Below are 14,822 nucleotides of genomic sequence, written 5' to 3' on the forward strand. Positions count from 1 at the left end.
GGATGGTCTCCACATCAGCAAGAACGGGGAGGCAAAGTCTGCTGGATTTCTCATGTGCTGAGCTCTTCAATATGGCTCCAATCTGGACCCAAGCTTTATCAATGATCACTTGCACACAGACACACACCCATTCTACAGGTGAGAAAAACAGAGGCTCAAAGATCCCAAGTGTCAGGTCTAAGTTCCCATGGGGAATTTGTAGTAGAGCTGGAATCGGAGCAGGTTCGATGGAAGCATGTGTCCCAGGGACCCTTCCTCAGCTGGACTCTCCACCCTGAGTGTCCCGTCACATCCTCCACACACTCGCTCACACCGCCCAGCCCTAGTTGCACTGCCAAGGGTTCAGACCTGATTTGAATTTGGGGTTCTGTCCACTGCAGCTCAGCAAAGGTTTTTGTTGGAATGGCCCTGGCTTTTCCAGTCTTTGAAGACAGTTCAACCACACAGTAAAAGGCAGGTCTTTGCCACAACAAAAGGCAGAAATATCACCAAGGAGTAAACAGAATTCCTTGGCCTCTTCTGAGCATGTGTCAACATCTAACTTCCCCTCCCCTCCTACTCTCTCCCCTCCCCTCCTTTCCCCTCAGTCTTCTTTCTCTTCGGGTCTAGCTCTTGCCTGCTGGGAGGAATCTTCCTACCCTGCTACTGGCAGGTTGAGCCAGACTTCTCTCTGTTAACTCCCAACCCAGCAACAGGCGCCACCTCCAGCAGCTGAGAAAGCATAGGATGCCTTCCTGACACTACAGTGAGCCACATGGAAAAGCCATTCGGTGGCTCCCAGCCCTCGCTCTGCCCCCTGGCACACATATGTGGCAGGCTGTGGCTCCAGAACTGGCCTTCCCAGGCTGAAAACGCATGTGACATATGCAAAACAGCTTGATCCCAACTGAAGGCTGGAAAGTAAATGCATGTGAAATGGGCTTGCTGAAAATAATTTCTTTGAAGCACAGCCGTTTACAGTCTTCCCGGTCTCTGAAGAGCCCTGCTCCTCCCAAGCAGGATCACAACATGATGGAAACCAGCAGTCAGATCCCACCTGGGACCCCCGCTCACCGAAGGCACAGTGTTCACAGGCAGTGAGTGTGCACATGTGTGCAGGCATACGTGTATGTGGGTATATATATATGTGTGTGCAGTTTGTATGTCTGTACGTGTGTGCACACACTTATGTGTACTTATAGAGAAAGATGGCCCATACAGGTGACTAGGTGTGTAGTCTATGAATTTGTATGGGGGTCCCCAAGGAGTCCAACCCCGGTGGTACTGTTGCCCTAACCACTGACATTGGGCAGCATCTCTGAATCCCTTCCCTAGGAGAGAGTCATGGTCATCATGAGCAGCTCATGTCCCCAAAGGAGACTGCACCTCACCTCCTTGTGAGGTGGCCTTGTTGTGGTTGTAGGGATGAACAAGGGCTTGGTATGCAAGGTAGCGGGGTGGCAAGGCCCAGTCAGTGTAACACTCCTGCTAGGAGGCCCTGCTCACCCAGCAGGCACCAGCGAGCCTTTCCAGAGCACCCACTATAAGCTGATCCCAGAGGAGGACTGCTGTCCTTGGCCTAAGGAAGCCCCCATGTTAGCTGAAAACCCTCTCTCCACGTTCACCTCTTCCTGGACCCCAATCTCTTCTAGTCTTAATCTGTGTTTGGTGACCGGTGGATTTACCTTTCTAAGGGAGTGTATTAAATGTTTAGTATTTGTAGGTTTTTCTTTCGAGTCTTTAAAACAAATCCCTAGCTCAGGCCTGTGCTTTGCTTCTTGGTGTCCACACAGAGGACATTTGGGGTCACGTAGCTCTTTGCTGTGTGTGTGTATGTGTGTGTGTGTGTGTGTGTATGTGTGTGTGTGTGGTGGGGGCGGGGTGTCCTGTGTTGATAACATCCCTGACCTCCATCCACTAGATACTGGTGACAGAACATTTCCAGATACTGCCCAATGTCACCTGAGGGACAAAGTCACTGCAGCTGAGACAACTTTTCTAAAAGGTTGCTTATATTCTACCAATACATCACACACACACACACACACACACACACACACACACACACACCCGTGGAGGGACAAGGCGAGAACACACAATGCGACACATCTGAGCTTATGGTGTGTCATCCTACGGGAGCCACACAAGCAGGCCAGTCAGGAAAGGAAGTATCACCAAGGACCTAGGACAGGGCATTGGGCACTGAGCCAAGTACCACTGCAGAAGAACAAGCCCGGCAGCAGGTAGCCTCGTGTCTACGCCTACAGAAAATCAAGGGGCACAGCCCTTTAAGACAAGAGGTCTGCAGTGTTCCCAAAGCACAGAGCAGGCACAGAGAGCTACCCGGCGAACTCCAGACCCATCCTTTCCCCAGGGCAGTGGCCGCTTTCCCCAACTCTAGGATCAGCTACCACAGATACCATTGGCTAGCAATGCCACTGCCTGGCTTGCCTTCTCTCTGGATTAGATGGAAAGGAAACAGAATGACCCCAGCCCCAGGCATAGGCACCAGAAGATCTCTGAGATGGGGGGGGGATTGGCCATTGTTTCTTATACTCACAAAGCAGTTGCCAAACTCATCCAAGAGGGAACAGGGTTCATGAGGTGGCCTTTGAAGACATCAGCTAAGCATCAGAGTTCTGATCTTAAACTTGTGAACGCAGCGAGTGCACCACGGAAGGGGGGGAAGGGGGAACAGGGAGTGCCATTCGCATTTGCTCAGTAAGGCTCTTGGTGGGGGGGGGAGGGTGGTTCTGGGAAATGCACCGAGCTTGTGCTTTTCAATTTCATTAGTCACCAGTCACTGGGCACATGGTGTTGTCACACTTGGGGCACTGTGGTTCATAAGCAGCTGAATACCTGAGATCAAGTGCAAGGGGGACCCCAGCTGCCAGATTTTAGGGGGCTGGGGGGGAAGGAGAAATCTGGAATGTGTTTCTACTTACTGTCCATTCCAGTAAAACGAAAAGATCTCTCCCCCAAACATGTGTTACTGCTTAGACCAGAAACTGTATATATTGGTCTAAATCCAGAATGGGCTTTGTGACATAGTACTCTGTGTGACAAAATTGCTACAACCTGCACCCTCTCTAGAAAGCCCACTGCAGCAGGGCAGGATGATAATTTGTTATACAACAAAAGTACATAATAATTTCATGTCAGTGTGGGCCAAGCCTCGGGGTTTTCAAAAGGAAATCTGGGGTGCATATGGATCAGAGCTGAGACTCTCCCGCCTCCACACACTCCCCCCCCACTCAGATGGTGAGTGACTAGGAAGGGGTGGGGAGGAGATGGACTGTATATATAACATAGCACTTCAAAGTGACAGGAACACCACACACACACACACACACACACACACACACCTAAAAACCAAGACAGGTGGCAAAATGGTGTTTTCATACATGAGGCATCAGTGACCAGCACTGATCCACCTACCAAAGGGAGGGCAGAGAAGCCAAAATAGGGGATGTCCCTCTTTCAGAGCTGAGCTATTGCAAACAGGTCCAGAGCAAAGCCACGTGAAGGCCTCAAGACGCCCCCCCCCCAAAACCACAGCCCCCTTCTGGCCCTTGTCTGAGCTAAGGTTTCACTCCGAAGCCGGGCCCCATTCCAGGGCTCATCTGTGCCTCTAAGCGGCTCCGACAGATCACTCCACAGTGCAGGGATTCTCCTTAGGATAATGCCTTGGGAAGCAACAACCTGAAATCGGATCCAGTCGGAGTGCGTTACAGCACAACGGTTCTGTATGATGCTGTTCGCTGTTGAGTGAGGCTGCAGGGTTGGAGGAAGACAAGACTGGAGAAACTGACCCAGAGGGTGAGCCTGACTGGGCTGCTCATGTGCTCCCGTGTGGCTCTGTCTTTCCTGGTGTTGGGAAAACCATGAAAACACTCCTGTCCCTTCCCCCTTCTTTCCTTTTGCTTTCTCATTCCCTTCTTTTCCTCTGACTGGACAGTTTTGCAAATTGGAAGCGGGGTTAGGGGTTGAAACCTGGGAAACTGTATGGACTTCTCTCTTCCTGGGAATGTCCCGGGACAGCGAGGCTTTCAGACACCCGTCAGGTGACCCACAAGTCACACAATCTTAACCAACTTTAAACTTACAGAAAGCACTGAGGTATGCCTAAGGGCCTAAGCTGTCTTCAGCCTTCTTCAGGCAGCAACCTGGGTTTGGAGACCAACGAAAATCTATCTTAGAGTTTTTTGGTTCAGTAAAACCTGAAACATATTTTGCCTGGCGCTTCTCCTCAGGACTTTTCAGCCAGCGGGTCCTTTCTGGCAAATGGGATCCATATGTCCCCATTCATTGATATTAAGCCAGTAGGGTGCTGTTATGCAAGTACACTTTGATGCACAAGGCCCGCAGCGTTTGAAGGCCTTTCCTTTCACAAACAGGAAGTTTTCTCTTCTTAGGGTGCATGGAGTGAGCCGCCAGCTCCCCCAGAATGTGGGCGGAAGCTCCAGGCTGTGTTTGTTTCTTGCTTGGGCGACAGCCCACCCAACCCCTTTTCAGCCCCTTGCCCCAGGGTGGGGTGGTAAGGGGTTTGTGACAGGCGCCTAGGCCCCCCTGGTCACACCCACGGACTCAGCCGTGTCCCATAGTGGGCTCAGCGCTTTCCTGGGCGTGTTTACCACTTTGATGGGATGAAAATAGTTCTGTGCTGAGGAGCTGGTGGAGGCGCTTGCCTCCCTTCCTTCAGGGCTATTGCATAGATGTGGCCTGTGTCTTTTTCCCAGGAGAGCCAACCCCAGGCCGCTAGACAGCATTTCCAGACCTCTGAGGGGCTGTGGTATTTGAATATGCTGACAGAGACATCAAGAAGCAGTCTGTCTCTTCTGCGGCTAAGGTAGGGCCCATCACTATCACCAGGCAGGGACAGGCGACAGTACCAGAGGTTTGGACACAGGTAAGCCTAAGTGTAGGGTCCCAGCTCTGAAGTCCCTGACAAAGGGACTCAGTCTTTCCTCTTGTGAGCCTCATCCCACCCTTCCTTCCACAGTGGTGACCCCTTTCTCTCTTGGCTATCCAGCCTACTCCTCCTCCTACTGATGTGTCTTGGGGTTCCTGGGTGGAGGGGAGGCTAGGCTGCTCCCAAGAGGCCCAGCCAGAGATGAGGGCATGCCAGAAACCCAGAAGGAGGAGGATTTTACAGCTGAGCGTGGACAGTGGCAAAGATCACACCTGCTGCAGCAGCAGAACTCGGCTGTATTCTTGCCTGGCGGGCAAAGTCCAATCCCAGCTCACCGGCCTTTCCTCACGCCTGGGAGTTGCTAGTGTGTCTCATCTGCGCTAAGGACAAGAGAAATGCTTATCACTAGCAGCCAAGAATGCTGATGGAATGGGCCCGCATGCTCTGTCCCCATGTTCGTTCTTCACACCCACAATGGGGAGTACTCTCTTCACCTCCAGCTTCTTATATGAGCTGACCCTGGCCCATCTTCCCCTTCCTCACAGACATGAACTTGTGCCCCTCCATCCTGGGCCTAGGTTCCCTTCCATCTGTGTGGATACGAGGCACCAGGACCACCTGGGTCCCCATGAGGCTCCCTTTGCCCAGCATCTAGCCAGGGAGGACCAGAGCTAGACCATCAAAGGGCTGCACTCTTCTGCATATGGGAACAGGCATGCGACCAGAGTTTGTCTTCCATGACTAAAAGGCACATGAAATTTTCTATAGCTCCTGAGACAGCAACTTTAGCTGGCAGTGGAAGTGCTAAGTTCGTAGCTGTAGACTGAGGGACCAAGACAGACAAGAGAGGTAAAAAGTGCTTGAAGGCAAAGCTGGCACAAGGAGGTAGTGTTGAGCCCTGGGGTCCAGCCTTGCCTGAAACTGCCATCCTGGGCCAAGGTCCCAAGCTGCTGAAGGCTGTAGGCCTACTGGATTGCTTCACCCCTCACCCTTAGAGATTCTCCATGACATCACCAGCAAAACCACTTCACTCCCTCAGCCCTGCCTTGTGCAGCTGTCCATCAAGCCCTAGCCGCCCTGTTCACCCCAACTCTAGTGAAGGCAGGCCTCACCTTCATGCCTCCACACTGAAGGACAAACTTGTTCTGTACAAATACCTGTCCTTGCTTCCAGGGTAGATTGTCTCTTACCCTGGACAGGAAGTAAACAATGCTTACCACCACTTGAGGGCAGCCCCGTGGGAGTGGAAAACTGAACATGGCCTCTGCAAACATACACACACACACACACACACACACACCACCTCTGTGCCCCCTGTGACCAAGTCCTTCTGGCGGCGTGCCATGAGCAGCTCCCAAGGGCACCACATGCTCAGCCTGGAACCAGAGCTTCATTCAGCCCACCAGTGCAGAAGCCAACGGGAATCTCATCGTGAGACCTCAGCAAGCCTCTTGCATTTCTGAGCTCCACCTGAGGAAGGGGTGGCCTCTCGGGGGCCGCTGAGAGGCCTCCAGGTGTGCACCGGAGTATCGGCCTTCACCCTACTGTGTGCCTGGCCCCGCCCCTGAAAACAAGCCGGAGCTTTATTTCTAATCCCAGAGGTCGTAGAAAACCACGCCCGTATGACAAGCGTCAACGCGGAGAAGAGGACCATGGCGGCCAAACCACCCCCGAAGTTCAAGAGGAGGTAGATACGGGAATCTTGCTATGTGTGAAACCACCTTGCTTAGAAAGCTGCAGAGCATGGACTTCAAGCATTGTCACATTCTGAAGGGGACAGGCACGTGAGATAGCAGCACACGAACCTAGCTCGCTCTACCCACTCCATGCGTGTATTTGTATCAGGGCATATGGCCATACACTATAGCTGTGTATGCAGAAGGCCACACCAGCCCATGGTGATTTGACATCACAGCGTGCAAAGCATCCCACTGTGCTTTCTGCTCTTATCACAGACTTTGACAAATTACCTGAGATGTTCCACACTCACTCTAAAATAGGCTTTGTGTTCAAGTGGTTTACCTAGCCACAGGCTAGGGGTAAGCGTCCTGGACATACTGCAGATGTGCTGAGCAAGGTGTGCCTTTTGGTAGGACAGATGTGTCGGTGAAGTTTCAGCTTACAACGTGCCAGGAGTTATCAGGACGTGAGCCCATGCCAATCAGGCAGCACTGGTATCATTTCACTTGCAAAGGTAAACAAATAAAGTCTCAAAAATAGTGAATTTTAAAAGGCGACATGATTTCAAAGCCACAGTTAAAGCTGAACAGTGCACCCAATCGAACATGTAGTCAGGCTGTGAGTCACGGACCTGTGGCCTGAGCCAGCTAGAACACTGACGATCTGGGTCAAGGAGGGGTAGGTGTGTGTTGGGGTCAGGCAAAGTCATGGGGGAGAGAGGGAGGAAGGAGGTGGGTCCCTGTAGAGGACAGGGCCAACCCTTGTGAGGAGCAGACGAAGTCCTGAGTGAATGTATATTGTTGACATTAGCACAGCCATGCGCCAAGGACCCCAATACTTCAGGCCCATGAGAATGGTAAAGCCTCTTTTTGGTCTGAGCACAAATGTTGACAGTAGGTACAGAAAGTGTCAATCGTAGCTGCCACCACAGCTCTCTCCTCCCAGGTGACTGCTACCTTAAAGAGACCACTACCATGATTAGCTAGCCAACATCCTGGTTCAGCTCTATGCACAGTTCTGGTTTGGTCTGCATTTTGCCTGTGGACACACACAGACACACACACAGTGCCTAAACCCAAGAACTATCATCCCTATGTCTGCTTTTCTCATCCCACGCCCCACAGCACTACACAGTGGGAACAGGGTGCCAACCGCACATGAACCTGAATTACAGCATGAAAAGACACAAATAAAATTAATTTTAATAGCATGTTGTATTTAGCCCAATACACACCAAAAAGAAATCATTGCAACACGTGATCAATAGAAAAATTCGTGAGGCTAGCCCATTCTTTTCATCTGCAACTTTCTTCGTATACCATTGTGTGTTTCGTATATAGAAAGCAATTGGTCTCCAGTGGGCAGCAGCAGTGTCGGGCTTGGCCTGCTGACTATGAGCTTTAACGTTGGGCTATGGAGACCCACTGCATCATGGGTGTCCAGGAAATGAAGAACTGGGCATCTCAAGAGTCTCACTGAGAGCTGGAGTGGACTTTTTAGATAAGTGTGAGGAACCTATCTGACTAGGTCAAGTTCCAGGCCCTCAAGAGATGCAGGGACATTGAGGGTGACTATGTGTGCCCCTGGCACCTGGCACCCAGCAGGCACCAGGAGCCCGCTTGTAGAATGGATACAGGAAGCATGGCTACTGTGTTCTGTTGGTCCACAGCAGTAGTTCTGATCTTTTCTTGTGGTGACAGGCCCCGTTGCTCATCTGATAAACACTGTGGAAACTCCTCCCCACAAAATCCATACAAACTCAAAGATGTTTGGATAAAATTTAACATTTACAGAGTCTCCATAAACCATCTGCAGACTTCCTGGTGCATGGATCCAAGTAAGAGATTCATGGCTTTAAGAAGCCATTTCTATTTCCAACAAATGCTTATCAAGTTTATCTTTTCTCTGTTGTAGATTCATTTATTTAAGAAGGGAAACTCGCTAATGCCTCTCCAGTGAAGGGAGGCGTGGTGGCTTTGTCAATGAGGAGAAGATCTTGGATGAGTCCATAAGAACGCCCTCTGTCTGCCTTTGAACTTGGCTTTCTCTTGCAGCATTCATGTGTCAGCACCATGTCACTGTCACCGTACCTGGGTGTGGCAGCCACAGATCATACCGCCTGACTTGTCCAAATAAGAGAAAAAAATGCAGAGCTGAAAGAGAAAAATGCATGAAAATAGAAAGAAATCTTTGGCTAGTGGTGCCTGCACGAATCCACCTGCTTATTGCCTCAAGTATTTCCTAGCGCTTGTTCATTGGATCCTGATCATAATTACGTTTACCCATATTTCATATTTGTTTCACATTTGCTTTTGTCTGTGTATCCTGTTTTCACTACACATACAGAGAGAATGACTCCACTTATTTTTATATATTACTGAATTTACATTCTTATTACATGCATGTCTGTGAGCATATACACAGGACTTCATATATGTATATACAGTTTATTGTTTCCTAATAAGCTTCCTGTGACTGTCTTAAACTTCATTTTAAATAGCCAGTATCAGAGACTCGAGGTACCCCTTTTGCCTTTAATCATCCCTCTACGGCTGCAATTTGAATTGTTTTCAATGACTGCTTTTTTTAAATAGCACTGAAGTGACTAGCTTAAAGATACAAACACGCTTCACATGAATTTTCATTCTCATTCCACATTTTACCTTTGTCCCAATTGCAGTCCTGTGAGCATTACAGGACTCCCTGGGACCCCCTCTACCTGGCAGAGCTAGACCACTGCAGGCATGGTGAGAGTAGGCTGGCCCTCTGCTCTCTGCCTGATCCTCAACTCCTTGCCATGCCCAAGGCTCTCAGCTACCTCCAGGCATCTGGGGTCATCCTGGCACACTAGGAGCCTACAACAAATGTCTTCTAAGTGAAGTGGCCTGTCCACCCAGGACCACCTCTCTTTTTCCTAGACTCCTGCACAGCCCCAGGAGCTGGCCATATAACGGAGAAACCTAGCGGATAGAGCCCACACCAGGGATGGGCAGACGGGAGGGAAATTCACGTAATAAAACAGGAACTGAAACAAACATGAGTGATGATTAGTGACTCTCAGTGAACGGAGAGACAGGAGTGTGCCTGGCCCTGAAGTCTCAAGGACACAGCAGTGGTTCTCAACCTGTGGGTCACTCTCTTGGGGGCAGGGAGGCCCAACAACCCTTTCACGGGGGGGTCACACGTCGGAAATCCTGCACATTTACATTGAGATTCCTAACAGTTATGAAGCAGTAGCAAAAATAATTTTTTGGTTGGGGCCGCCACAACATGGGGAACTTTTTAAAAGGGTTTCAGCATGAGGAAGGTTGAGAACCACGGGTTCCAGCCTACTGAGCTCTCCCACCACCCTCAGCAGCAGCCACTGCCCCGTCTCTGCTCTTCTTCCCCTTTCAATCACCATAGCAACGGTGCTCTCCCTGCAGCACCCAGGTTCTCGACTAAACGGCACCTCTCTCCCGTTGCTTCCAGCCGGAGCCCTTGGTCTCTCCATCTTTCAGGATAAAACCTAGGGCAGGAGCGTTGCACCAAAAGAGAAGGAATTTCCTGGGCTGTTTTCATTTCCATAGACGATGCTCAGAAATGAGAGCTCATCAGGACCCCTCCGTGTTCTCGACACCTCGAAGGTCATGGGAGTCCGTGCTGTAGAGCAGTGAGTCTGAAAGGCATCACTGTGGATCTGTGCCAGCTAGGTGCAGCATTAAGAGTGCACCTGGGGGTCAGAGGCAGCTGTGGCCAGGCTGGTCTACAAATCAAGTTCTGGGCCAAACCATGTCTCAAAACAAAACAAACAAAAACCTGAAGAAAAAAAAAAGTGGGCTTGACAGCATTTGGTGGGAGGGGCTCGGGGCTCAGGGAAGGAAACTGAGGTCCTGAGGCAGAGAGAGCTCGGTACAGTCCCAATGCTGGGCCATGCACAGGTGGCTGCTGCATCCAGGCTGCCTGGGGCAGCCATGCAAAGAGACGGACACCTGCCAAGAAAAGGGGAAATCAGCAGGTGGCCTCGTGGTGGTAGGATCTAACTCCCTCTGGCCAGCCTGGCAGCAGTGTGGAAATGCCAAGCGCAAAGTAGTTCAGGGCTAACAAGGGCCGGGAGTGAGAGGAGTGGGAGTCTGACCTGAGTCCCGGGAGCAGCTGGAAGCAGGTGCTCTTCACTGATGTGGGCTCAGGACAGGCACAGTGGGCTGGCAGAGTGTGTCCTTTGGTACCCCTAGACAGTCTCACTGAGTTACCCAGGAGCATCTAAGACAGGTGTCATGTGGTAGGTGATGACAGATGTTCAACGGAGTAAACCAATTTGAGCTTTTCCAAAAATAGTTTGCACCGGTGGTGTGACACTCTCCTGGTTCTGTCTGTGGTCTGTAAGTCTGGCAACACCAAGCCTGTCTGTCTCCCCCAGGAGCTGCACAGCCCGGCCTGTTCCACTTACCCTGAACCTAGAGTGTGTCTTCTGGTCTTGCTGAAGGAGTCGCCAGTGTGTTTATGCATCTATTAATGTTCCCTGACACTGAAATCTGATGGAAAACACTTGAGGAGATGTTGACCTCACTGTAGGTGCTCACTGTTAAAACCTCAAGGATGCCAGCTTCGGTGGCGCAGGCCTGTGATCCCAGCACTTGGGGAGGCAGAGGCAGGTGGATCTCTGTGGGTTCGAGGCCAGCCTGGTCTACAAAGTGAGCCCAGGACAGCCAAGGCTACACAGAGAAACCCTGTCTGGGAAGGGGGGGGACCTCAAGATGTCATGGCCCCCTAGATTGCACACATCCATGGTGGTGGAACTTGTGGGCACATTTCAAACTCACGACTCCATAACACACTTCTCCCATGAAGTTCAGGGTGAAGAGAATGTGACCAGATGCTACTGAGCTCTCTCTCTCTGAGAACTGTCTCGGACGAAAACAGTCCCGGGAGAGGCTCAGTACAATTCCTTCTTTACCGGTACAGTTTTCCTTCCCTGAGCTTTATCCTGAAGCTCAGGGACCACGAGTGCCAAGAGTGATGAGGGAGAGGTGCCCCTTAGTTAGGAACCTTGACATTGTAGGGAAAGCATCCTCACCATGGTGGTTGAAGGTTTTCGAAGCAGAGTAGGGACAGGACAGCTGCTGCTGCTGCTTAGGGTGGTGGAGAGCTCAATGGGCCTCTCATGACAAGTGGCCGTGGGTGGGGCCTTGAGTGGGTGGTTTGGGGAGAGATGTCTAGGTTAGCATATGCGGTTTCTCCGGAAGTGTGGTCACTGGCCTTGTCCGCAGCTTCATCATTTGGGAGGAGGAGAGACCTAGAGACACTGCAAGGCCCTGAGTGCTCTTCACGAGTGTCCAGTGGGGGCTCCAGATTCTACCTTGAAGTTGTCCGGATGGCCATTCACATGACCCCTTTGGGACCTCTCACTGGCTTCTCAGAGGTTTATGACAAGGGTGAAAATTTTCTAGTTGCTGGAAAGGCAGAGTCCTATCTTCCTCCATGTCCCTGCCTCCGGTCCCCGTCTCCCCCCAGCCACCGGCTCTTCTTGGTTCATTTACCATACAACATATGGGGCATAGTAAGTACACAGTGAGATCCCACTACACACATTTATGACCATTGATGGGATATAAGAGACTCTCGTGGTGAGGGAGCCTGCAGGGAGAAAAAGAGAAGGTGGGCCACCTGCTGCCCTTATTCTGGACACCTCTGTGCTCTGCTTAGAATCTAAGATTCTGTCCCTACCAGAGAAAAGGGAGAGCAAAGCGGAAGACACCTGAAAATCTCTGCTCACAAAAATGTTTGCCCCAAGGCCTGGTGCAGTACGAGCTGAATAAAGGACATTGGTAAGTGTCCCAGGGCCACCACCCCGACTGCTCAGAAATGCTAATTACCAGGTCACTGTCACTCTCCAGAGAGCATTTGGGTAAGGTTGCTAAGAGGCTGTCATCAAATGAGTCCTGAAATACCAAGCTGAACCAGCCTGCTCTCCACGCCCCACGTAGATGCTTGACAGGCTCAAGCCCAGCCTGAACCCCCAACCAGATGCATCCTGTGGTCTAAGCTCCAAGCCACATGTCACCCACATGATACTTAATGATGTACAGCTGGTCCTTTGGGCATCTCTGGCTTCCCAGAGCCCCAAGCCAAGGGATGATAACAATTAGAATAAAATTTGCTACCACTGAGTGCTAGCTAGTGGTCTTAGTGTCAAGTAGGCCACTTTCTATGTATACAGACTCTGCCTGGGGAAGGAGAGCTTTAGTGCCAAGACTCCAGTAAGTGTCTACACAGCAATGAAGTGCAGAGGTGAGATTTGCACCCAGAGCCTCAAAGCACCGTCCTGTTACTGTGCTCTGGATAAGTATCTACCACACTGGAAGAGGGCTGTGAAACATTCAAGGGGGATCCATAGAGGGAGGTGCTTAGGTCTCTGGGAGCACCCCCCAGAAAGGGAATGTGAGATCCCATCCATTTTCTCCCCCACCCCTGACATGTCTATTGTAATGTGCAAACTTCTTCAGAAGCCCACAGCAATAAGATCATTCATATTGGCCTGGGATCTATAGAACCATGAACCAAACTAAGCCTTTTTTCCCCCTCTGTATCAGGTATTGTGTTCACTCACCTGGAAGCTAACACACCTGTTCTCTGCAGCAGCCACAGTGGAGGTCAGGAAGCATCTGTAGGAGGCCACCCCAGCACCCACCTCCCCTCTGGGTATAGGTAGGAAGGGAGACTCCCACTATATCCCCCTTTCAGCTGGGGAAGTCTGGGCCAGGCTCTGTGCTTGCTACAGCAAAAGCAGGCTCAGTCAGGCCCCAGCTACTTCCTGTATTGCAGTTCATGGCCTTAAGAATTGGTTCCAGATTGGCTTGTGACCCCAACTAAGAGGGCTCTGGCTAGATGGACAGTGTTGAGTAAGAGAGGCTTGGCCCTGGGTCAGCTGACCCGCACAGCCCTGAGAATGGAGGACACATGGCCAGCTCCTGCCCAGTAGTGAGACAGTGGAGCTGTCTTCATCACTCAGTGTCGTGACCTCCCACCCTCCTATCCACCTGCCCTGCCTTTCACAGCTCCTCCCAATTCTCCCAGAACTCCAGAGCAACAAGTGTGTGCCATGCTTTGTTCATGCCTGGCTAATGTGCCCCTGAACTAGCAAATCCTCTAAAAGCTCAGGGGCTGCATGCTTCAGGAGTTTGAGATTCTGTGCCTGGGGTGTCTGTGAGGCAGCTAGGGGTGCTGGGAGAGAGGCAGAGGGTGCCCAGTGGGTCTGTTTTACTGTTGACTTGAATTGGGTGCTGTCCTGGGTCCTGGAGCCCCACTGTGCAAACACAGAGGCAGGACCTGCCTTGGGAGCTGTCCCATGTCCCCAGGGAAAGCCAGCCTTTCTGTGAGGACATTGTCTCGGAGAGCTGGTGTTCAGGCTTTGCAGCAAAATTTTTATAGCTGTCGCTGCGGCGGGCTGATGAAATGCTTATGGGGGTGTGCCAGGAGCCACCAGGAGAGTGACAAGGGACAGTGACCTTTCAAAAACTAGATATTTGGGGCTGGGGAGCTGGCTCAGTAAAGTACCTGAGTTCAACCCCAGGACCAAAAACTAGGTGCCATTGTGCATGCCTGTAATCTCAGCACCAGGAAGGTGGGGATCAAGAGCGCCCTGGAGCTCACTCTAAGTCTAACCAAAACAGTGCTCCGGGTACGGTAAGAGACTCTGCCTCAAAACTCAGGTGGAAGCTGGGAGTGATGGGGCACACCTTTAATCCCAGCACTCAGGGAGGCAGAAGCAGGCAGATCTCTGTGAGTTCAAGGACAGCCTGGTCTACAAAGCGAGTCCAGGACAGCCAAAGCTACACAGAGAAACCCTGTCTCAAAGAACCCCAACAACAAAAACAACGTAGGTGGAGAATAACTTGGAAACACACCTAATAGCAACATCTATCTTCCACATGTGTACCGCATACACACTACACATGTGCAAATAAATACAGAACAAGATAAATTGTTTCACTCGGGCCCTCCTTGACCCGTCGCTCTTACAATCTTTCCGCTCCCCTCCTCGGAAATGGTCCCCGAGCCAGGGGAACACATCCCTTAGATGAGGCAGAACCTTGAGAAGAAGGTGTGAATTGACTTTCTCATATTCCAACTTGATCTCCTTCAAAAGACAAGAAAACTAAGAAAAACAGAAAGGCAAAATTACAGAATGAAAGAGTATTCTCAAAACAGCCCCCATGACCCAGAGGCGAGTGCTAGCTAGCCACAGTGGGAGCAAAGCTGACCGCTGTGA

At 51.1% G+C, this 14,822-nt stretch overlaps 1 long non-coding RNA gene across 1 annotated transcript; it reads right to left on the reverse strand.

The window, feature by feature from the left end:
• Window positions 1-7,749: 7,749 nt before the first annotated feature.
• LOC132646324 (uncharacterized) lies at window positions 7,750-13,513 on the reverse strand. Its single transcript, XR_009584488.1, has 2 exons — window positions 13,161-13,513; window positions 7,750-8,724 (listed from the first exon to the last, which is right to left on the reverse strand). It is a non-coding gene; the product is annotated as an uncharacterized LOC132646324 (long non-coding RNA).
• Window positions 13,514-14,822: the final 1,309 nt, after the last annotated feature.

The sequence above is a fragment of the Meriones unguiculatus genome, chromosome 11 (genome assembly GCF_030254825.1).
Source record: "Meriones unguiculatus strain TT.TT164.6M chromosome 11, Bangor_MerUng_6.1, whole genome shotgun sequence".
In the NCBI taxonomy this organism is placed as follows: Eukaryota; Metazoa; Chordata; class Mammalia; order Rodentia; family Muridae; genus Meriones; species Meriones unguiculatus.